Source organism: Vipera berus (genome assembly GCF_964194415.1).
Source record: "Vipera berus genome assembly, chromosome: 5".
NCBI lineage: Eukaryota > Metazoa > Chordata > Lepidosauria > Squamata > Viperidae > Vipera > Vipera berus.
Window position 1 is genome coordinate 97,447,435 of NC_138207.1, and position 25,450 is coordinate 97,472,884.

Genomic DNA, 25,450 nt, shown 5'->3' on the forward strand with positions numbered 1-25,450 from the left:
AGAGAGAGAGAGAGAGAGAGAGAGAGAGAGAGAGAGAGAGAGAGAGAGAGAGAAACACAGGTTAGGATGTTCTAAAAGAGATGTAGAAAAACAGAGCGGGGCATGGAATAAGCAGTTTGAATCTGTGGAAGAGATGACTCCTTATACGACCTGTGGACTTCAAGTCCACAGGGCACAAAGAAGCCACAGTTGCCCAACCCTACCTTGAAAGATTGTTGGGGTTATTTTTATGTTTTTATTTTATTTATTTTAATTCCATTTATATCCCGCCCTTCTCCGAAGACTCAGGGCGGCTTACAAGCTTAGCAGTAGCCTTCATTCTATGTATATGCCTGCTTGTTAGGGCTTTCACACACACCCCAAGCGGCATTATTACAAAGTCAGCTTAATTGCCCCCAACAATCTGGGTCCTCATTTTACCTACCTCGGAAGGATGGAAGGCTGAGTCAACCTTGAGCCTGGTGGGATGCGAACCTGCACTAATTGCAGGCAGCTGGTGTTACTTAAGGAGGCATTAGCCCACTGCTCCACCAAGGCTCTTATCAATGTATTGCCCCCCCTAGATTGCAAAAATTCAATTAATTCAGCAGAAGTTATTACTTACATTGTGACCCTGCGATTCACGCACAAAACAAGCAGAGATTGTAGGCACAAGCCTGTTCTCTCTCTCTCTCTCTCTCTCTCTCTCTCTCTCTCTCTCTCTCTCTCTCTCTCTCTCTCTCTCTCTCTCTCTCTCTCTCTCTCTCTCTCACACACACACACACACACACACACACACACACACACACACAAAGGGCAGTTTGCCTTATTTAAAACCACATGTGCAAAAGAATAAAATCACAATTGCTTCTTCTGTATATTCCGTTCAATGAAAGGAGCAACAGAAATAAAGGGCTGATCAGTTCCAACCAAACTGGGCATTGGGCAACCCAATTCAAGACAAAGCCCAGGAATTTTTTTCTTCCATTTCTCTCTCTTTTTTTTTACAATTTTCTCATCAAAAAATAAAAATTAAAAAAAATATGCAAATCCACTCCAGAGACTATATATGGCTCATTTATTTTCTGTTTTGACTTCCTTAAAATATTCATAGGCCACCCCATTCTACAAATTTCAGGTCAGATATAGGGACTTTATTTATTTACTGAGCATCACAGATACCTTATTATTCTCCTATTTCAGTGCCTGGTTGGGGAGGAAGTCAACTATCTTGGCCCTATAAATGTAGAAAGGCCACTGATATAAACCTTCCTAAAAAGAAAGATAGCGTAGATTAGCAGCATCATAAAAAAGCCAACACAGTGCTAGGCTGCATTAAGAGAGGGATAGAATCAAGATCACATGAAGTGTTAATACCACTTTACAAGGCCTTGGTAAGGCCACACTTGGAATACTGCATCCAGTTTTAGTCACCAGGATACGAAAAAAGATGTTAAGACTCTAGAAAGAGTACAGAGAAGAGCAACAAAGATGATTAGGGGACTGGAGGCTAAAACATATAAGGAATGGCTGCTGGAATTGGGTATGTCTCGTTTAATGAAGAGGAGGACGAGGGGTGACATGATAGCAGTCTTCTAATATCTCAGGGGCTGCCCCAAAGAAGAGGGAGTCAAGCTATTCTCCAAAGCACCTGAAGGCAGGACAAGAAGCAATGGATGGAAACTAATCAAGGAGAGAAGCAACCTAGAACTAAGGAGAAACTTCCTGACAGTTAGAACAGTTAACCAGTGGAACAACCTGCCTCCAGAAGCGTTGAATGCTCCAACACTGGAAGTTTTTAAGAAGAGACTGGACAGCCACTTGTCTGAAGTGGTATAGGCTTTCCTGCCTGAGCAGGGGGTTGGACTAGATGACCTCCAAGGTCCCTTCCAACTTATTATTATTATTATTATTATTATTATTATTATTATTATTATTATTATTATTATTATTATTATTAAAGATTGAACAGCCATTTGTCTGAAATGATATAGGGTCTCTGCCTGAGCAGGGGGTTGGATTAGATGACCTCCAAGGTCCCTTCCAACAACAACAGCAACTTCTTCTTCTTCTTCTTCTTCTTCTTCTTCTTCTTCTTATTATTATTATTATTATTATTATTATTATTATTATTATTAAAACATTTCAACCGCCCTCTTTATCCCAGGCGGGGAACCAAAACGCAAGAGAGACAAGGAAATATTTACCAAATCGTGGTTTAATTAAACACTGGTATGTAATGTATTTTATACGATGCGGTAAATTTAGTTTTGAAAGGCACGATAGAGCACCGCCAAGCTTTTTTTTATTATTATTATTATAAGAAAAGCGCTGAGTTTTTCCTCCTCCATCCCCGCGTCTTTTCCTCTATTCTCGGCCCCGGTGGCTCGAAAGGCTACGGAGCATGCGCGCAAGTAGGTGAGAAGAGCGTTCCTTTCCCCCCCCCCCGCCCGCCGCCCCTCTCCGCAATGTGCCAGGCAGGCGGTGGCGAAGAAACATTCAGCTCGGTCGCATCTAGCGCTACCTTCGGCAATTTCCGTCGTGGGCTCGGCTTGGGACGGACACGCCCCGCCCCTAGAAAGGTGCGTTCGGGCGCAGAGTTTAAAAAAAAGAGAGCGAGAGAAGAAACGAGCTTCCCGAACCCAACTCGGCAGTCTCCGCCGGGGAAGGCGAAGAAGCTCCGCCCCCCCTCCCTCGACGGCCGGACTCTTTTTTCATTATTATTATTATTTCTCTTCGCGCGGAGTGCGGTGCCAGCAGCTCCTTCCGCCGCCTCTGATTGGACGCCCCGACGCCCCTGGGCGGCCACCGCCTCCTTTCCCGAGCCGGGATTGGAAGCGTGCCACCTCCCTCCGCCCGCGCGCGCGTACCCGCGCCCGAGCCTCTGTCCTTCTTTTCCCACCCACCCCCACCCCCTCCACGGGCTCCTTCTGCCGCGCATGCGCGTGGGCCATCCCAAGCCGCCGTGAGAGGACCGAGGGCAGCTCCAGTCGGGCCGGGCGTCGAAGCGGGCTGGTCGCTGCCTCGGCCGGGGGAAGCGCTTCGGAGCCAGGCGATCCCGGGGGGCGCCCCCGAGGACCATGCCCCGCGGGTGAGCGAGGGAAGGAGGGAGGGAAGGAGGGAGGCCTTCCTTTTTTCCTTTCCCTCCCGGCCGGGGCTCTTGGCGGGGCGGGAGGAGGCGGAGAGGCCTTGCGCTGGGCCGGCGGTGGAAGGGCGCCTTGGGAGGGTGGGGAAGGGGAAGGGGTTAGGGTTGCGGGGGCGGCCTGGGACTCAGGGGAGGCTGAAAGGGTTAGGGTCTCCCCTGGGCTGAGGGGAGGGGCGGGAGGGAGGGGCTGCTCCTCCTGCCCTCCCCCCCTCTTGTTTCCTTCCTTTTTCTCTCCTTCCTTCCTTTCTTCCCTTGCCTCCTCCTCCGCCTCCCATTCCTTCCTTCCCCCTTCTTCCTTCCCTTCTCTCTTCCCTTCCTTCCCCTTCTTCCTTCCTTCCTTCCCCCTTCTTCCTTCCTTCCCGTTCTCTCCTTCCTTCCTCCCCCCTTCTTCCTTCCCCCTCCTTCCTTCCCCTTCTCTCCTTCCCCTTCTTTCCCCCTTCTTCCTTCCTTCCTTCCGCTTCTTCCTTCTCTCTTTCCTTCCTTCCCCCTTCTTCCTTCCTTCCCGTTCTCTCCTTCCTTCTTCCTTCCCCTTCTTCTTTCCCTTCTCTCTTTCTTTCTTTCCTTCCTTCCTTCCTCCTTCCTTCCCCTTCTTTCCCCCTTCTTCCTTCCTTCCGCTTCTTCCTTCTCTCTTTCCTTCCTTCCCCCTTCTTCCTTCCTTCCCGTTCTCTCCTTCCTTCTTCCTTCCCCTTCTTCCTTCCCCTTCTTCTTTCCCTTCTCTCTTTCTTTCTTTCCTTCCTTCCTTCCTTCCTTCCTTCCTTCCTTCCTTCCTTCCCGTTCTCTCCTTCCTTCCCCCTTCTTCCTTCCTTCTTTCTTCCCCTTCCTTCCTTTCTCTCTTTCCTTCCTTCCTTCTTTCTTCCCCTTCCTTCCTTTCTCTCTTTCCTTCCTTCCTTCTTCCTTCCCCCTTCTTCCTTCCTTCCCCTTCTCTCCTTCCCCCTCCTTCCTTCCTTCCTTCCTTCCTTCCCCTTCTCTCCTTCCTTCCCCCTTCTTCCTTCCTTCCTCCCCCTCTCTCCCTTCCTTCCCTGCTTCCTTTTTAATTAAGGGGGTGGTTGCTTGTCCCTTCGACTGCACCCCTGGAAGTAAACAAAGAGGATCAAAGGAGCACCTAATTAGCAGCCTTAATCAAGCCAGAGTCATCGCTGCTCATCTGCAGGACACCCCGAATTAGAGTCGTGGGTAATCCGGTTGCACTAGGTTTGGAGAGCGTGGGAGGGAGAAATGGGTGGATTTCCTCTCCTCCCCCCATCCCCCCCCAAAAAGAGATCAATATTTGGGGATGGATTGCCACCAGTCATTTGGGAAGGGCTAACATAAAGCCTCCTCATTCGATTGTTGTTGATTCGCTCCCTTGTTTTCTTTTGCTACAAATCCTGGTTAGATGCTATTGTTCCTCATTCATTTATTGTGTAAGGAAAGAAAATAAATCCAGTAAAGCCATTTGGTGACAGAGGGGGTAGAGAGGGTCATTGCCATAAAAGGCTACAAAAAAAGAAAGTAAGTGATAAAAGTTTGGGATTGGAAAATGCGTATTCTGTTCTTGCCGGGGGTTGTATTCAGTGGGGAAAGAACTGTTGCCTTTGATCACCGGCTTTAAACTTCTCCCCTTCCAAATGTTTGCTGCTATTGATAATTAGTTTTGTAGTCCAACTTTCCCAAAGAGCACCAGATTGGGCAAGGATAAGTTTGATGTAGCCCAATCTCTAGAAACATCAGTTGTTAAGACACGGATCCTTAAACTTAGTCTAATGTTTCTTTGTACTTTTGTTTCCTCTGTGCGTTGTGTATACCCCATTTGGGAAAGAGCAAATAGGACGTGTGACTTAATTTTCCAGAGGGGGTTGGCCAAATACTTCTCATGGTCTGCCACTGTGTTTAGCTTTCCTTTCACACAAGATTTATCACTTGAAAAAGCACTTCTGGAGAAAAACACTTTTCCCAAGTTTGCCGGTAACATTTATGAGATGTTTCAACAGGTGTATCTTTCTCCTGCAAATCCATGGCAACTTGAATTGCAAGCGGTTATATGGTAATCTAGAAAATATGTACTTGCCCCACACCAAAAATCCTGTTTTCGTTCTTGTTATATGCAGTTTAAGAATCCATTTGGAATTAAACGTCTTTCTTTAAAAGTAGGTTCTGCATTCTCTAGCAAGTCTCCAATCAACATAGTGCATTTTTTATATATATGTGTGTGTGTGTGTGTGTGTGTGTGTATATATATATATATATATATATATATATATATATATATATACATATATATATATATATATATATATATATATATATATATATATATATAGCATTTGTAGTGAGAATGGAATGCACGCTTCTGGTTAAGCTGTTTATCTCGACTTGTGTCATGGGTCTTGCTTACAATGCTCAGGAAATTGGAAGATATTTGCCTCTTAGTAAGAAAGTTAAGATGTTAAACAGCAGTTTGAAGTCTTCAGCTTGCTCTTGTATTAATCTTTAGGAATATGCTGAATGTCATTTGTTCAAGGCCTGTTTTGTTTCCATTTGGAACTTGATATGATATGTCAGTAGTTACACTGCTTGTGTTAACCATATGATGGTTTCTGAAACGGGGAATCAGTGAAAGTGAGGTTTCTGAGTTCAGTAGCTGATGTACAGTAGCTGACTTCTCTTTTTTTAATATAATTGATTAATTTTTTTTAGAATAACAAACCTTTAGTGCTTAGTAAACAGCACAGTTGTCTGGGTTCATATATATATATAACAACAATCAGTAGTTAATTTCTACACTTTCATAATCAACGTGCTAACAAGAAATACTGTTCCTTGGTCTTCTCTCCTTCCAATAGTATTCCCCTTTTGCCGACATTGAGCAGATATAGTTCTCAGTACTTTCAATACATACGAAGTTGAATGCAAGCGTTTTTCTAGCATTTAACAATAGCATCAACATGTAGCCCTCATCAGCTTATTTTACAGCTAGCTGCATTTGCAGAAAGCCATCTTAGGTAAATGGCTGCAAGTCCTGTTTTCAGAACTCTTTATTTAAGCTTAGTTCAAAACATTTCTTGTCGGTTATCGTTTCCTCGAAATTGGGTACGTTTAAATATCCAAAACATTTCATAACCTTTTAAATCATCCCAATGTTGTTGTTTTTACGTTTCCCACATTATAAAAGTAAATAGTATAAAAACATCTCACTATAAAACCCCTTCTTTTTTGACTTACTTTTTTTTTTATAATAGCAGTACTGGAAAGCCTGCTCAGAAACAAACCCTGCATTTGTACCATCCAGATACAAGATGCTAGTAGGCTTGACAATGAAATACTCTTGGATCCGAATGAGAAGGCTTCCTCTGCGTCTTGTCCCTTATAGGGAATGTCACTTGCCCAGGTTGGGCCTGTACAGTCATTACCTCCCATCTTTGGAATGATGCTTTTAAGTGCAGGCAGGCTACAATCCTGCTAAGTTTTTCAAAGCACCTTTGAGCTGGCTATTTCTTTGAGAACCCTGTGTAGATCATCTTAGTTTGTCCTAGAAGATGATTGCGTTATTTTTTTTTTAATCCCATTTATATCCCGCCCTTCTCCGAAGACTCAGGGCAGCTTACAATCTAAAGCACAAATCAGTGTGCTTAGCAATAGCCTTCATTCTGTGTATATGCCTGCTTATTAGGGCTTTCGCCCCCCCCCCCCAGCGGCATTATTATAAAGTCAGCTTATTGCCCCCAACAATCTGGGTCCTCATTTTACCTACCTCGGAAGGATGGAAGGCTGAGTCAACCTTGAGCCTGGTGGGACTCGAACCTGCACTAATGGCAGGCAGCTGGTGTTACTTAAGGAGGCATTAGCCCACTGCTCCACCAAGGCTTTTGGGGTGTCATTTATTACATTACATTACATTATGTTTAGTCTTCCATCTTCTTCCTCTTCTGGTGGTATGTAAGCCATCCAGTTAAGATTGGATCACCATATGGGCTTTTAGCACGCCCGTATAAATATTTGAATTTCATCACCAGCAGTTGGGAAGATTCCCTTATTATTCTTTCCTCTGCTGCTCTGGAGGGTTAGAAGTCTATCAGGTGCAGATTTTGGGAATGTAGAAGTGGCAAGAGAGCCCCCCCCCTTTCCCCGTGTGAAGATAACACTGTTTGTGTACCACTGGACACTTGCCAGTATATTTTAATTTATCATCTCTTTGAATTTTGAAGCAGAAATGGAGAAGACTAGGGCCAAAATATAATTTTTGTTAAAAAAAAACAAAACAACAACCTTAAAAGTATTTACAACACATCAGTAATTACTATGACTTTGTGAAGGCCGTCATCAAGATAATGTAAATGGGAAAACAATATTTAAGTAGAAGAAAAATGCATAATTTGTACTATGTTTATAAATGTAGGATAAATTTCCTGGTGAAATTTTAGAAACCGCTGCCAGATGGTAAGGTAGAACTGAATTTGTAATGTGTTTGAAGTCTCACACTTATTAGAAGTATTTCACAATCGTACTTTGATCCTTAAAATGAAGGATAAATGCCACATGGGAAATATTGCCTTCTTCATTAAAGTAGATTGCTATGTTTGCTTGCTGTAACCTGAAAGTTAATCCAACTGTGATCAATAAGAGTTTAGCCCCTAAATTTGTAATCTTAATCTATAGCTACAGGTTTAAGGTGATCATGCCTTCCAGTAATTAAGTGATAATGATTATTTGAAAGATTGATAGGATTGCGTTTTCATTTTTCCCCCCTTAAATAACAATTCAAAATGCCAGGAGCAATATGCCTGTATGCGTACAAAATAGTTTTAAAAACAACGCTCCCATTCTTTTAGGCCAGTTAAACTGTCTTTCATTTTATGATCAGTTTATTCTTAAACCTATTTAAAAACATCACGATTATCATGGCTGATAAGAGAAGTAATATGGAATTGGGCAAATTTAATAAAACGTGTTTCATCTGCCACTAAAAGCTCTCATTCTGTAATCGTTTAACTGGGCAAAACGGTGCTTATTATGGCTACAATTTTTGAACCACCACACCTCAAGTACACTAACTCAGTCGCCCCCCCCCCCAACCTTTTGGGCACCAGGGACCGGTTCCGCGGAGAAAGGTGGTTTTGCATAGTGTGGATGGGGCTTCGCTTGTTTGCTCAGACCCGTTGCTGACATGCCAGGGACCAGCGCCGGTCCACAAACCGAACGTTGGGGACCCCCTGAACTAACTTACAGAATGCACCCAAAATCCCAGACCAAGGACTCCATCAATACCGCTTAGAATACAGAGAAAAGGCCATCAGAAATTACTACATTTATTTTTTAAAAAAATCCCATAAAAGAATTCGTAGCAAATCCCTTCCTTGCCTGTTATAATATTCAGTGAACCTCTTAGCAAGGTCAACGAAGCCAGTAAGAATTCCAACTTGGGGGTGGGCGTCTTTTTTCTTTTCTTTTTAGAAAACCTCTGCTTTACGATTAGACGTTGATCTCGTCGTTTCTGCGACATTTTGGGGGGGACGGGGGGTGCCTCGCTTTTTTTTCCCCTCGCTTCGCGCCAGCAATTGGCCTCTCGATGAACCGAAGGTTTACAGGAAGTCCCAGCGGTCACGCGATCAGAATTCAAAAGTTTGGCGACGGATTCGCCTTTGTGACGGTTGCAGCATTGTGGGATCGCGTGATTCCCCCTTCTGCTCACCTTCCCACAAGCCAAGTCATTGGGGAAGCCACATTCATTTGACGACTGTGTTCATTAAGGTGAACAACTGCAAGCGCTTTCACTGAACCACCCACCACCCGTGGCAAGGAATGGGGCAAAACTCGCTTTTAAAAAAATGTCTCGCTTAGCAACGGAAAGGTTGGGCTCAGTTGTCGGGAGTCGAGGACTGTGTGTATTGGCACACGCTAGCCGCGTTCTGTGTTTCTACCCTAGCATTTTCCTAGTATCTGCCGCCCTAGTGCAAGTAGGAACAGGTAAACAGGTAAACGGTTTCATTGGCACACCCATCTCTCACTTCAGCTTTTGCGATATCTTTGATTTGCTGTCCCAGTTAGCAACTAGTTTATAGGCAGTTTAGCTTTTAAAGACATCTGGAAGGCAAAGAGTTTAGATCGCGTGGATAGATGGAAGAGCTACGGACGAACCTTTTTTTTTTCTTATTAACTTTCCTTCTCGGGGTCCCCCGACCTCTAGGGTCCAAATGCACAAAAACGTGTTTTGTTTCATTTCATTGGAGAAAACTGTTGCCCGGCTAAATTAAGGATCTTCATGCACTGATAGAGTGAGTGACAGAGTGGGAAGGGAAGCTGTGGTTAACAGCTGGATTGGTGTCCTCTTTCTCTTTGGCATAGCCCAGGGGTCAGCAACCTGAAACAGGGAAAGAGCCACTCAGAAACGGTTCCCTCACAAAAGGAAAAACTGGGAGCCGCAAAAAATGTGTGCACATGCGCATACATGCGCGCATGCGCAGAACAGGGTTTGACTGAAGAGTGGAGCCAAGGCGAGATATGCATCTACCCTGCATATTTGAATTGATTGGTTGAACTTTTTTAGTCCCACTTTTTTTTTTTTTTTTGGACTGCACATAGCAGAGGACTGGGAGCCGCAGGAGATGGCTGAAAGAGCCGCATGCGGCTCCGGAGCCGCGGGTTGCAGACCTGTGGCATAGCCAATCTCTGGTTCTCTCTGCCACTCAAGTCTCTCTCTTCTCTGAAATATTTGAGGCAGTAGCACCGGCTCAAGCCACCTTGAGCCATCCTTGGATAAGTCACAATTATTTTAAAACACAAACCCCAAGACCGGATTTACAAGATGCACTGAAGCATCATCACGAGCCACAGGGGTCTGGATGAACACATCCTGTTAAGGAAAGGTCATTGTTTTTTAGCCCATTTGTGTGCATCTTGCCAAAAAAATAAATCACCGGAACAGATATTTTGGGCCAGTGGGATGCTTGAAGGGAATGGTTGGTTGGTGCAAGGGTCTCCAAACTCCCCGGTTAAGACTCCGCATGGCTGGCTGGGGAATTCTGGGGGGGGTGTCTTAAAAGTTGCTGAGTTTGGAGACCCCCGGGTTGGTATATATATTACTTGGCTCTTTTCAAGATTGGAATGTCTTCACTCTGGGCCAAAGATAAGGTAATAATCTTCTGGCTGTTTGCCTTGGGATTTGCCTAGACAAGAAGATTCCTCAGTTCTTCCCCTGCACAGAGGAGAATTTAGCATATCATTTATAATTTAATCAAGTGTATTGGCGGCTCTTAAAGAAAACGGCACTTTTCTGAAGCCCTTTGATCTCAGAAGTGCGTCTGATATATCGGTGCCCGGAATCCACCTGGGTAGAATTTGAATGGAGTTAAACAGGATGCCCAAATGTAAGTCTCTTGAGTACGCTAAGAAGTCTGTTGCACAATTTTTTAAAAAAAAATTACATAAAATAGAAATTATAAAAGGTGAGAATATATGTCAGACACCAGTGCTTTAATTTCACCAAACTTGCATTTGAGATAATTTGAGGCTTGACGATAAAAAAAAAGTAGGGAATTTGAATCACTTAAAAATGAAAAAAAATGATATTTTAATTAATATTTCATTATATTAATCACCTCTGAAGGGACCAGCATGGCGTCGTTCCCAGAAGGAATCCCCATATCCTTTTTCTCACATCTTTACGGGAACATTTAGATCTTACTCCGGCATTTCAAAAGTGGTATGGAGTTTGGGAAAATAGTGCGTCATTATATCCAATAAACCCCCCCCCTTTTTTTTAAGAGTCAGAGGTAAGTGGTGGAGACGTCAGCTGTTTTTCCAGCCTTTTGCAGTCAAAAGCATCTGGTATGGTTGACTCCAGCTAAGATGCCAAACTAAGCAAGGAGACACACGGGGGAAAAAAATAATAAAAAAGCAGGAGAGGCCGCTGGAAAAGATGGAACTCACAGAAGACTATAAAGAAAAGAGAAGATGGTGCGAATTGAGAAAAAAAAAATAGCTGGGCTTGTGCCAAACTAGGAAAAGAGAGCTTTTAGGTATGCATAGATGACAAGAAGGGAGCAGAGGAAAGGTGCAGAAATAAATGAGGTAAGAAATGGCACTTCAGAGATTTGAGATAAGTAGGTAATTTTTTTTTTAAAAAAAGGACAGTGCCCTTGAACAATATGAACAGCTTGGGTCATATAAAAAAGAAAGTGGGCATACACTAAGTAAAAACTGACGAGATGGCTCCGAAAGGTGATGTTGGCAACCTGCAAGTCAGATGTAGAATTATCTTTCCTACCTCATATGTGTGTGTGTGTGTGTGTGTGTGTGTGTATGGTAAAGGTTCCCCCGCACATGCGTGCTAGTCGTTTCCGACTCTAGGGGCCGGTGCTCATCTCCGTTTCAAAGCCGAAGAGCCAGCGCTTGTCCGAGGACGTCTCCGTGGTCATGTGGCCGGCATGACTAGACGCCAAAGGCGCACGGAACGCTGTTCCCTTCCCACCGTAGTGGTCCCTATTTTTCTACTTGCATTTTTACGTGCTTTCGAACTGCTAGGTTAGCAGAAGCTGGGACGAGTAACAGGCGCTCACTCTGTTACGCGGCACTCAGGATTCGACCCGCCAAACTGTCGACCTTCTGATCGACAAGCTCAGGATCCTAACCCACTGAGCCATCGCATCCCTTTATTTATATATACATATATATATATTTGTTTTCTGAGGTTTTCGCGGGTGTTCGTATGTGGATCTTTGGTTATTCGGGTTTTTCCCCGCGTAGAACTAAAGGTCGCCCCTACACCTTTAGTTCTATGCGGGGGAAAACCCGAATAACCAAAGATCCATATATATATATATATATATATATATATATATATATATATGTATATATGTATATATGTATATATATATATATATATATATATATATACATATATACATATATATATATATATATATATATATATATATATATATACATATATACATATATACATATATACATATATACATATATATACACACACATGTATACATATATATATATACACACACACACACACACACGTGTGTGTGTGTTTGTGTGCATTTTCTTTTAATTTTTATTTTAATTCCATTTATATCCCGCCCTTCTCCGAAGACTCAGGGCGGCTTATAAGCTTAGCATACATACATACATATATATGTATGTATGTATATGTATATGTATATATATAATAATTGATTTCAGACACAAGAGTCCAAAATGTTGCTTTTGTGCTGCTGTAAAATTTTAAAAATGCTATGAATTTTAACCCCAAATATTGTCGCAGCAGAATGAGACCCCAAAAGATCTGAATTACACATCACAGCAGCAAAGCGGTGATATTAAATACTTTCTGAGGTGTTCCACCCACTCACAGCTGCTTTTGTTGTATTTATTGTATTTTGTTATTGCATAGATTGAAGAGAGAAATTCAGTTTACTTTTTGCAGTTTCTTCATGAGCTGTTGGATTGGTGGTAACCCCAGTTATTTCTTCTGTTCGGAAACAGGCTTTTAAGGGAGCTTTGGCATCACAACAGTGTTAAAATAAAAAAATTGTTAAGTTGAATAGAATACAATCTCAAGAGCCACTCTAAGGAAATTCAGCCCTGTATTGTGGGAGGTTTACCAGCTAAAAGCAATTTAGCAGCTATTCAGAACTCAGAATTTTTGCAAAGCAGAAGATTTTCATGGGTGAAAGGATAACAAGATATCCCATCATCCTAATATATCTCTTTTATATAATTGCCACATTATCCAAGAATCAGTAAATAAGTATCTCAGTATCTGCCAAACCTGTGACTGAAGGCAAATAATTTAAGCACCCCCAATGTCTGAATTCTGAAACCCAAATGATAACAATATGTGAAGAATTAAAAACAATTTTCTCAGCAGATAATTGTAGTGTATCGAGTGAGATTCTTGAAGAATAGCTTTGCCAAGTATGCGGCAAATAAATATTTACTTAAAATAAAATTACTTAAAATTCTCAGAGAAATTCTGAGCTGTTTGTCAAGGTCGTTCTTCATTCACACCAAATTTGGAGCTAAATTTAAATTTCCCGTGGAGAAGGTTTCCCCAGATTCATTATGCTAGGTACAGAAAATCGGGACACAAGCCAAGCCCCAAATATCTCACTTTTATTCCTAGCTTTAAATCTCATTTCCCTCAATTAAATCTGATTTCTCCCCACCCCACCCCAAAAAAACAACAACAACCAGATAGTATAGAAACTGTTCCATTATCTGCCTTCAGTGATAATATTGGTTTCTGCTGGTTAATTAAGAATTGATCAAAAAGAGTTGACCCCAGACAAAATGAAATTCAATGTAGAGAAAAAAAGTCTTATACTTAGGCAAGAAAAACCAAAAGTACACATGCAGATTAGGTGTAACCTGGTTTAATAGCAGTCATTGAAAGGGATCTTGGAGTCCTAGTGGACAATCCATTAAATATGAGCCGGCAGTGTGCAGCAGCAGTCAAAAAAGCCAATGTAATCCTAAACTGCATTAAGAGAGGGATTGAATCAGCATCACGTGAGGTACTAATACCGCTTTATAAAGCCTTAGTAAGGCCTCACCTAGAATACTGCATCTACTATACTGTAAAAAAGATGTTGAGACTCTAGACCAGGGGTGTCAAACTCAATTTCATTGAGGGCCGCATCAGCATTGTAGTTACCCTCAGGGGGCCGGGTGGGTGTGGCCTGTGTGGGTGTGGCCTACTGGGTGGGCGTGGCTAGAGTGCGTATGGCCTACTGGGTGGGCGTGGCCAGCTCTACATCATTGGCATCAAGGGTGCCTATGGGGGCCTGGGCAGGAGTGGGACAGATCTGAGGGTCTCTGGCAGAAGGAGGGTCTCTGGGCCAGGGCCAAGGCAGTGGGGGCCGTTCCTTCACTGTTTCCAGGTTGGCTTCACGGGCCGCATGAAACCACTTCGCGGGCCGCATCCGGCCCCCGGGCCTTGTGTTTGACATGTCTACTCTAGAAAGAATCCAGAGAAGAGCAACAAAGAAGATTAGGGGACTGGAGGCTAAAACATGAAGAACAGATATAGGAACTGGGCATGGCTAGTCTAGTGAAGAGGAGGACCAGAGAGACATGATAGCAGTCTTCCAATATTTGAGGGGCTGTCAAAGAGAGGGGTGGGGGGGGGTCAACCTATTTTCCAGAGTACTCGAAGGCCATACAAGGAACAATGGACGGAAACTGATCAAGGAGAGATTCAACCTAGAAATAAGGAGAAAATTTCCTGACGGTGAGAACAATCAACCAGTGGAACAGAAGTTGCCTTCAGAAGTTGTGGGTGTTCGCATCGCCGGAAGCTTTCAAGAAGAGACTGGAAAGCCACTTGTCAGAAATGGCATAGGGTCTCCTGGTTGAGCAGGGGGTTGGACTAGAAGACCTCCAAGGTCCCTTCCCACTCGGGTATTCTGTAAGATGATGGTAGAGAAATTAAAACAGTTGAATGGGAAGGAGGATGGAATGTGAAAGACAATTAAGATTATCAAGAGAAGGAAATGGCAAGAAAAGATATGCCAAAGCCATCTCCAGTAAACAAAAATTGCAGATGCAGCCAATTCTGCAGCAAAGAAAGTAATAAAAAAAATGAAAACCTGTTCTTCCAGATTGATGCCTCCTTGGCCTGTGCTATGCATACTGATGCATACGGAAAGTATGAAATTAAATAGATAAAAAGCTATCTTGCTGCCTGAACGATATAAATAAAAATTATTAAAAGCAAAAGGAAAAAGAGGGCAATCATGACTGCAGAATAAGAGAGTTGGAAGGGACCTTGAAGGTCTTCTAGTGCAACCCCCTGCTCAGGCCGGAAACCCTATACCATTGGGTTGTCCAGTCTCCTCTTAAAAATTTCCATTGTTGGAGCATTCACCACTTCTGGAGGCAAGTTGTTCCACCGATTAATTGTTCTCATTGTCAGGAAATTTCTTCTTGGTTCTAGGTTTGCTCCTCTCCTTGATTAGAGCCCAAGCTTCGATTTATAGCCTTTTCCCAGAATTTAGAAACAATTTTAAGAGCAGGTTTCCAAAACAGTCAAACATTGATTTAAATCGGGGATGTCCAGCCTTGACAACTTTTAAGACTGGCTGGGGAATTCTGGGAATTAAAAGTCCACAGGCCTTCAAGTTGCCAGGGTTGAATCTCTGATTTAGAAGGTGTTCAGTTAAAATACAGAAGAAATATAATAAAATTTGCCAAGTATATTGTAGAAAATCATACGTAGTATAAGCAAAGGGTCCCAAGCAACCAAATATAGTTGTATTTTATTGTTGTTAGCCACCCTGAGTCCTTCGGGAGATACGGCGGCATATAAGTCCCAAAAATAAATAAATAAATAGTGGATCCAGAAGTTAGATGCAGCCAAGCAATGAATCATGATTTCCACCTTGACATTCCCGCCTCCCCCAAATCACAGCCAGGTCTGCTACATCCCAGATACTCCCAGCAAGCCAGAGAAATTGCTGCAGATAATATAAAAATAACATACATTGTTGTCACTTGAGTAACGGCTTTCTACAAAGGGACGCAGTGGATGTGTATTTCTGCACGTTTTGTACGTTTCTAATTTCATTCGGGTCCCACCAGAATTGTGATTTCACTGTATTGTCAAGCAAGCTCAGAAATGTCTTAAAATATCACCAGATGCTTTGATGATAAGCTGAACTGGGACTGTGATAAAATATTTAATGTATGTCTTTAAGCTTGAAAAGAACCTTTGTTATATATAAAGATAGGGCTGGTTTTCACCAGCCGTTCCTGATAGAAAACCTCATCTTGTTCTGTGATCTAAGAAATGTTCACAATGAATAGCTCAGCCTTATCAAGTGTATGTAAAGGGATACCCATAGGGACAGTGTTAAGTAAAGTTTTAAGGTGATTCTGCTAGAAGAGTACAATTTCCAAGGAGATTTCCCAACCTGAATATTTTTCAGAGCCAGAGACGGACAAAAGTAGGCTCATCTGCCCCTTTCATGTTTCTCCAACATCCCAGTGCGCATATGCAATGGGTGGAGCTTTTGTACATTATCACATTAAAAAGGTAAAGGTTCCCCCGCACATGCGTGCTAGTCGTTTCCGACTCTAAGGGCCGGTGCTCATCTCCGTTTCAAAGCTGAAGAGCCAGCGCTTGTCCGAGGACGTCTCCATGGTCATGTGGCCGGCATGACTAGACGCCAAAGGCGCACGGAACGCTGTTACCTTCCCACCGGAGTGGTCCCTATTTTTCTACTTGCATTTTTCCGTGCTTTCGAACTGCTAGGTTGGCAGAAGCTGGGACGTGTAACAGGCGCTCACTCTGTTACGCGGCACTCGGGATTCGACCTGCCAAACTGTCGACCTTTTGATCGACAAGCTCAGCGTCCTAACCCACTGAGCCACCGCGTCCCTACACATTACATTATCACATTACCCTCATTCAAACACCCTTGTTCAGGATCTTTTCACTGAGGAAACTGAGTCCTCAGAAAGAAATAGTTGCATGTCTGCATAAATCTGGTTGGGTAGCTCAATCTTCAAAGGAAGCTTTGGCGCATGCAGGAGTCCGTTCACATTTATTTATTTTATTTTATTAATATTTCTATACCGCCCTTCTCCCGAAGGACTCAGGGCGGTGACCTCAGAGACACAGCGCTTTTAGATAGTTGCTTTGTGGCGCCGCATTTCTGCTCTGAAACATGGCACGGTCCTAATGTCTTTATCAGTAGACTTGGTTGGTTGAAAATGTATTGAGGCAGAGTTGACTTTATTGAGGTTGAAATACGAACTTAAGAATTCCCAGAAAAGCTGCAGAATTGTGTAACTTTGGCTAACATGCATGCAATCATTAGTGTGGCATATAATAAAAACAGCATGTCTCCCGTGAAGTCTAGACTCTTGATTTGTAATCTTGAAGGTTCCAACTGACTTTTTGCAGCCAGACCATAATTGACTGGATAGAAAGAAGCGTGGCGTTCTTTCCTACAAGGATTGTCGGTTCCATAACTGTGAATCTGTGTCTCCGCACTCCAGTGTGGAGGCATCCGTGAAAGTCAAGAGAGGGGGTGAAAAAGCTGATTTGAAGCAAGTTTTCTGTTTTCTCCTTAATACTTGGAACACGCCTTCATATTAATAGACTGATGGATTTGTTGATTGTCAATTGATTGGAAGAATTTTTGTATTACTCAGGGTCTATGGCAGGGGTCTTCAAACTTGGCCCTTTTATGACTTGTGGACTTCAACTCCCAGAATACCTCAGCCAGCTTTGCTGGCTGAGGAATTCTGGGAGTTGAAGTCCACAAGTCATAAAAGGGCCAAGTTTGAAGACCCCTGGTCTATGGAGTTCCTCATTCATCCAGGTCATGGTTGTCCCAAAGGTGCTTTTTCCAAAAGGCAACTGGACTTTCTTGGTTCTTGACTGGAAAGAAAGTATGACTTTCTTTCTACAAGGATTATAGAATTTCCTTGGTCCTAATTGAAGAAGATTCTTGGATGAGAAACAAAATGTTGTCAAAGACAAAAAAAAAACAACCCAAGAAAATCCACTTGCCTTTTGGAAAAACCACCCTGGGGACGTTTTGCACTGCTCTGATCTCAGTGGAGAAAGAGGTTTTGCTTATGTTCCCTCGCTATTTGCAGTTGCTCCCTGAAAAGCTGTTTTTTTTTTTAGAGAAGAAGGATCCAAAAAGAATTGGGTGGGGTGGAAGAACCCAAAGAAATCACCCTTCTTCCTTCATCCAACACGGTGATTTTGTAACTACATTAAAGGTAAAGGTAAAGGTTCCCCCGCACATGCGTGCTAGTCGTTTCCGACTCTAGGGGCCGGTGCTCATCTCCGTTTCAAAGCCGAAGAGCCAGCGCTTGTCCGAGAACGTCTCCGTGGTCATGTGGCCGGCACGACTAGACGCCAAAGGCGCACGGAACGCTGTTACCTTCCCACCGTAGTGGTCCCTATTTTTCTACTTGCATTTTTACGTGCTTTCGAACTGCTAGGTTGGCAGAAGCTGGGACGAGTAACAGGCGCTCACTCTGTTACGCGGCACTCAGGATTCGACCCGCCAAACTGCCGACCTTCTGATCGACAAGCTCAGCGTCCTAACCCACTGAGCCACCGCGTCCCGCGTCTGTAACTACATTATGTAGGCTAATTTTACTTACGAGAGCCGCCATATTGCGGTGGCTGAAATGCTGGACCGAGAGACCCTACTGCAGAGGTCCCCAACCTTTTGGGCACCAGGGACCGGTTCCGTGGAGAAAGGTTTTTCCGCGGACCGGAGAGTGCGTGGTTTTGTGTGCTGCCTGCATCCCACGGATGTGGCTTTGCTTGTTTGTGTGGACTGGTTGCTGGCATGTCGTGGCCCGGTACCGGTCCATGGTCCGGGGGTTAGAGACCCCTAGTCTACTGCTCCCTTAGGCTCAGAAGCCAGCTGGGTGGCCCCGTCAGCTCATGTATTGATAACTTCATTACAAATAGAAGCAACTAAGGAGTTAATGTTATTTTTATTAAGAAAGCCAAGCAATTTGTGTGGTTTTTTTTTAAATCAATACATATCTCTTTAGGGTTGTTTCCCTAGCCTAGGGAGAAACCATCCTAAAATTAAGGATTTTCTTCTTCTTTAAGATTTAATACTCAAGAAAACGTATTTTAGGACTCAATGTCCAGACTAAGAAGTAATAGAAGAAAGCTAACTGAGTGGATTTTTTTTTAAAAAAAGGGAGGAACTGCATCTGTGCCTTTTAATATAAAGGCAGCCATATATTTTATATGTCAGTAAAACCTAGTGACTATATATTGTGTCTCTTAAATATTCACGGTCCACACAGAAATGTATTAAATAATTCTCTATGTCATTGTTATTGTTTGGCTTCCAAACCAGGTGTTTGTGTTCTTGCTTTGCTCTTTTATATAGAAAAAGGCTTTTGACTCATTAGGAAAATTTAGATGATTGAGCTGGAGTTTCAAGGCTGTGGGACCAAGCAGAAATGATTACTCAATAATTACATTTGTTTGCACAAAAGGAAGAATTAGGAAATTGCATGCATAGCTAAAAGGCTTGGCTATTTTGACTTACTATGTGTGATTGGATCATATAAATAAATGGGGCCAATAGGTTTGACAGTGTATTGTTAATTCAATTTTTAAAGTTCGCTTATATGCAGTCATAGTTACGTAAGCATGGTTAAGATTACTGAAGTGTGTTTTCACTTCACTTAAAATAGGGTATTTTATTTTTCAAATAATCAAACTTCAATCCAAAAGCTTAAAATATGCAGTGGCTGTTGCAGTCTCTTTCATCTTTGCTTTACTGTTTTTTTATCGTTTTATCATGTAAATTTGCTCCCGTAGTTCTCAAACTTAATTTAGAATAATTGCATATTTAAATGATCTACTCGCTAAATGAAATTACTGTTGTTAGAAATTGGACCTCTATGATCTCACTGAAAGGCAGATGTTTGTTTATGTGATGGAAACTTCATTAATACATTCATAGTTAGGGTATCTTCTACAGGTACTCCTCGACTTATGTCCAGAATTCAGCCCAAAATTTCTGTTATTAAGCAAGACAGTTAAGTGAGTTTTGCCCCATTTTACGACCTTTTCATGCCACAGTTAAGTGAAGCGGTGCAATTGTTAATAACCCAGTTGTTAATCTGGCTTCCCCATTGACTTTGCTTGCCAGAAGCTCACAAAAAGGGGGGGTGTCATGTGACCCCGGGACACTGCGAACATCATAAGTACAAGTCAGTTGCCAAGCCTCTGAATTTTGATCACGTGACCACGGGAATTGCTGCGATTCTGATGGCTGTCATCAGAATAGGTGGTCACCGTACCCAAGATCAAGAGATGAACAGTAGGATGATGGTCCCCATACCTAGACAGGGGAATCTAAATTTTAACTTCTGAGGAGTCTCTTAACAACAGAGGGTTGAATTGTGTGAATCTGCACTAGCTAACCTTCTTCCTGGACTAGAAGACCTCTGAGGTCCCTTCCAAGGCCTACGATATTCTATGTTCTTCATCACTCTGTCTTCTTGGATCTGCCATAAAACAGCTGACCTATGCAAGCCATTTCCTTCTCTCTCTGCAGAGAAAGAAGCAAAGAGAAAAAGAAAAAAAGAAAAAGATTTTCAGCAAAAATGAATGAGCAAATGCCTCTCAGAAAGAGATTGTACTTGACTTAACTTTTATATCTACCGTAACACCTACAAGAAAATGGAAAGATTCTTTGATTCAGCAGAATATATTGATTAAGGAAGATACTGGGCAAAAAAAAATACGAAAATAGACAATGGGGCCTATCAGAGAATATTTTAAAAAGAAACACCTGTTGAAACATGGTTAGAGAAATAGAAAAAATTTGGATACGAATTTGATTTTAAGAGGGAAGAGCACCTCAAGTGACATAGTTCTTTTTCTTCTTTTTTATTTTATTTCTTGATATGAGTAATATAAAAGAGTAGGAATGGCTTATATAAAGGAAATGTTTTAGATATTTAAAGGTGATTGACTTTTAAGAAAATTACAATTAAAATGTTTTGAGAAAGAGTTAAAAGACTGGAGGACTAGATTTATTAAATGGAATATTTAAATATTAAATATATTTTAATTATGGTAAAAAAGAACAATTTTTTTTTGAAATAAATATGTATTAGCTTATAGGAAATAGGGATTTTAAGTAGCATACTATCTTTTTATTTATTTTTTATTCTTATTCTTATTTTTTTTTAGTCTTATTTATTCCTTAAGAAAGGTAAAAGTATTGGGTTGGCTTACAGGAGAAAAAATAGACTTAAATATTTAAATGTAGTTAACTTTGAGAAAACCTTAACCAGTAAGAATGTTTTGAATATTGTGGGAAAAACAAATGTAAACAAGAACTTTAAACGGGATCTATGATGAGACAACCGGAATGACTAGGTAGAAAAGTAATATTATATTGATGTGATTATTATCTGTAGAAATATTAGAAAACTTTTATACTCAATCGTCATTCGGTAAATAACAAGAATTGTATTAACTTAAGGTTGGTAAAAGAGAACATTATGGGAAAAAGAGGAAATCAAGTAAAGTTATTGTGTGGATTATAGATTATAGAAATCAACTGTTAGTGAATGTTTCTTAAACGTAAACCCAGACAGCACGCTGTTTACCAAATATTAAGGTGATTATGTTAAAAAATTAATAAAACATATTTAAAAAACAAAAAATAGCTGAGCTAAAACATTTGAGAGATGTGTTTTGGGTTTTGCTAAGAAATATAAATGTATTGGAAACATAGGTAGGCTTTGCTGTAAACGTTAAGCAAACATTGACCATAGTTACTCTTTGAGTTTCTGAAGCGCTTATGCTTTGTTACTACTACTTTACTTCATACCTTTCAATGTGGAAAAAAAATATTTACTATATTGAGATATATTTGGCTGTAATGAATATGAACATACAGCGTAAACTTAAGTTGTGGAAGGTCAGAGAACAGATGTCAACTTTGAAGTCTGAGACGGATCTGTGAAAATAAACTAAAAAGAGAATCTAGGAGTGGAATTAAACATCTGCTTTGCAGCTGTGAAATCATGCAGTTTGAAAATGTAGCGCGTCACATCATGGAGTCCATTTTGTTAGACATTTCACTCTGATCATTTATAGTTTATTTCAGCTGGCCTGCGTCTTTTTTCTTTCCAGTTTATTTCTCCATCCATCCTATTTATTCTTCGCGTATGTATAAATACCCTTCTTACTGATTCTCCTTCTGTAGTTATGACACGGGTGTAAGGATATGATAAAATAGCTAATAATTTCTGTCTGTAACTAGACAGCTCTGCTGTTTGCCACACTGTGAATTTCTTCTTTTCTAAATGAAATGGCTTGGCTTTACCCCATTCCCTACCCAGACTTTGGTTGCAAAACGGCCTTCTCCTCCCAACTAATATCTTAATTCCTACCTCCTGGATGCATGCCATTTGCCTTCTGGCCTCTAATGGGAATTTCAGAGGCTCTGCCTGCAGTTGTTCACTTCCCAAAACAGAGATCCTGAATCATCACTTTAGCATTGTACGGATGAGATGGTCCTCGGCTCACAGTCACAAATTGAGCTCAGAATTTCTGTTGCTAAGTGAGGTTTGCCTGGTTTTACAGCCTGTCTTGCCACCGTGTTAAGTGAGCCACTGCAATTGTGAAGTTAGCACGGCGTGTGTGTGTGTGTGTGTGTTTCTCTTTGTAAGTCAAAATACCTGCTCACCCCAGCAACAAAATGAGTAAGGAAAATCAAACATGTTTCCACTGTGGCAGAGTTGCAGTATTTTACCAGACGGGTGCAGAGTTCCATACCCGCCCATTGCAATACGGGTGATCCTCACCATTGAGTCCAAAATTTCGGTTGCTAAGCGAGACATCTTTTTAAAGTGAGTTTTGCTCCGTTTTGCGACCTTCCTTGCCACCGTCGTTAAGGGAATCACTGCAGTTGTTAAGTTAGTAACACAGCTGCGAAGCGAATCTGACTTCCCCATTGACTTTGCTTGTGGGAAAGCCGCAAAAAAAAAAGGATCGCGTGACCACCACCACCCCGCGACCCTGCCGCCGTCATAAACACGAGTCGGTTGGTAAGCCGTCCAAATTTTGATCCTGTGACCACGGGGATGCCGCAGCTGTCATAAGTGTAAAAAAAACAGGTCATAAGTCACTTTTTTTTTCAGCGCTGTTGTAACTTTAAACGGTGGCTAAAAAGTTGTGAGTTGAGGACTAACTTCTTGTGGCTTATCACATATTCGGGAATCTCCTGCAGAATTTAGCGCCATTGACTACATTGCCTCTACTGTATCAGCCTTTTCAGACACGGGTCTGTTTTTCCCCTTATTTCCTCTGCTGGCTTGGCGGGTTTATTAGCCAGGAGAGATTTAATGCTCCCTCTCAAAAAAATAGCACCGTCCCAGCCCTGATGACTTCTGGCCCTGAAAAGAGCAACTGGGAAGTGGCATTTTGATAGTTGGCGGTTGGTTGTGCCTGGGGTATTTTCCCCCTCCTCCAGCTCATTAGGAAGAGACAGGAGGAGAGAAGGATGTGAGACACGGTCAGTGTACGAACGAAAATATGCCCATGGTTTTGTTCTCTTTTGGAGTGAGCAACATTATGCCGAGCGTAGGAAAAGGGTAGGAAGTAGTCAAAAAAAAAAACAAAGAGGGGGGGGAAAGAAACTCTAAAAGAGGGGCCACCAACCTGGGCAACTTGCAAGACTTGGGGGCTTCAACTCTGAGAGACCCCCGCTCTAAAATATAGTATACAGGAACACCGTTTATTCATTTTCCATCCTTTTTTTTTTGTTCGCGCAACCTATTTATCCATGAGCGTCCACTTCTTGCCGTGTTGCCAAGGGCATTGGACTAGAACCAGTGTTTCTCAACCTTGGCGACTTGAAGACAGGTAGACTTCAACTCCCAGAATCCCCCCAGCCAGAATTTTAGAAATTGAAGTCCACCCATCCTCAAGTCGCCAAGGTTGAGAAACACCGAAGTAGAACAGAGGTCCCTAACCCCAGCACTGTGAACCAGTACCGGTCCGCAGCATGCCGGCAGCCGGTCCACACAAACAAGCAAAGCCCCATCCACGGGATGCAGGCAGTATGCAAAACCACCCATTCTCCCGGTCCTCAGAAAAATATCTCTCTCCACGGAACCGGTCGCTGGTGCCCAAAAGGTTGGGGGACCTCTGGACTAGAAGACCTGCAAGGTCCCTTCTAGCCCTTCCGTGCTCTATGCTCTAAGTCCCAACAGCTTCTGGCTTCTCATCATTTTGGGAAAACTACGTCTTCTGCTCATCCCCCCCCCCTCAACCACGACTGAGCCCAAAATTTCTGTGTTAAGTGAGTTTTTTTGCTCCGTGTTACGACCTTCCATGCCACAGTTAAATCAAGTGAAGCATTGCAGTTGTTAAGTTAGTCACAACAGGTTGTTAAATGAATCCCCATTGACTTTGTTTCTCAGAAGGTTGATAAAAAGAGATTGCATGACCCCTACCCTCCCAGGACATTGCAGCTGTCATAAATAATGAGCCAGTTGCCAATCGTTTTGAATTTTGATCGCGTGAGCATGGGGATGGCGCAACAGTCCCAAGTGTGAAAAACAGTCATAAGTCGATTTTTTTTCCCCAGCGCCTAACTTGGGTCACTAAAAGTCAAGGACAACCTGTATAATATCTGCATGCGTATTAGTCAGTGGAGTTGAGAATATGTTTTTGTTGGTGGGAAATAATTGTGTGTGGGGGCGGGTGTGTGTGTGTCTTGTATCTCCACTTGGTGAATTGGCCAGCTCTGTTGCTGGAAGATGACCCCAAGCTTACTTGCCTAGATTTATTTGCAGAGTTGGGCCATCAATCACTTCATCTTTTTAATTGTTTTTAATTTTTGTATTTCTTGTTTTAATTACCCTGTGAACCGCCCTGAGTCCTTCGGGAAAGGGCGGTATACAAATCCAATTAAATACATAAATAAATAAATGTGGTTTATTCCCGTTTTGTGGGCAGGACACAGGATCCGAAAAGCTACAGAGACTCTGCAGCCTTGTTTTATCTCTTATTATCTGCTTATATATTTCAGTCTCGGAGGAATGTGAACGTTTCCCGAGCAAATTGCAATGGGGCAATTTTTTTTCCTTTCTTTCTGTTTATATAGGCATATGGGTATAAGGAGTCTGTCAACGCTGCTGACATCGGATGTTCTTTGACCAAAGATGAAGAAGCAGCTATTTTATATTTCTACTTGTGTATCCCTTTTAGAGTTAAAAGTTAGATGAAGATGGGAGGGGGGAGGAAGAATATGCATGGGGGATTAGTTAGGCGTAAGAACATAGCAGCAGAACAATTTGAAGGTTGTATGTAATAAGAGGCATAAGAACTGGTGGGTTAAGCTAAGGAGGGAAAACTTACCTTGCAAACTAATTGGAGAATGTGATTTATGACGGTTAACTAAAGGAGGGAACTATGCTTTCATATTATCATGCTCGGGGCAGGGGAATCCAGATTTCGGCTTTAACCAAGCATTGCCGATGTTATGTTGCTCTAATAAAGACTTTTAAGGTAAACAATGCCTCAGAGTTCTTTGAAGAGTTCATCCCTCAAAATCTTGACAGTCTTTATGCATGCATTTCGTAATACATCATCAAGGAAAGGGTGAATGAGATATTGGTTGCTGTTTGCAGTTTTGATAAGAGTGGGCATCCAAAAATATTTTTTCACGTGCTGCTGCTCGCAAGGCATATTTTGCGTTGCTTGAAAGAAAAATTGTGCTTGTGATGGATCCCATCAATCTTTTCTTGACGACAATTAACATAGCAGAAGAAACTAACAATCAGTCTTTTGTGCTACTGTTCCAAGCCAGT

At 42.2% G+C, this 25,450-nt stretch overlaps 1 protein-coding gene across 1 annotated transcript in view; it reads left to right on the forward strand.

Moving 5' to 3' along the window:
- Nucleotides 1–2,932: 2,932 nt before the first annotated feature.
- BMPR1A (bone morphogenetic protein receptor type 1A) overlaps nt 2,933–25,450 on the forward strand; it is a 69,585-nt gene continuing 47,067 nt past the window's right edge. The window contains exon 1 of the mRNA XM_081329402.1: nt 2,933–3,070. The gene's annotated coding sequence lies outside the window, so the exon portion shown is untranslated. The remainder of the gene's footprint in view (nt 3,071–25,450) is intronic.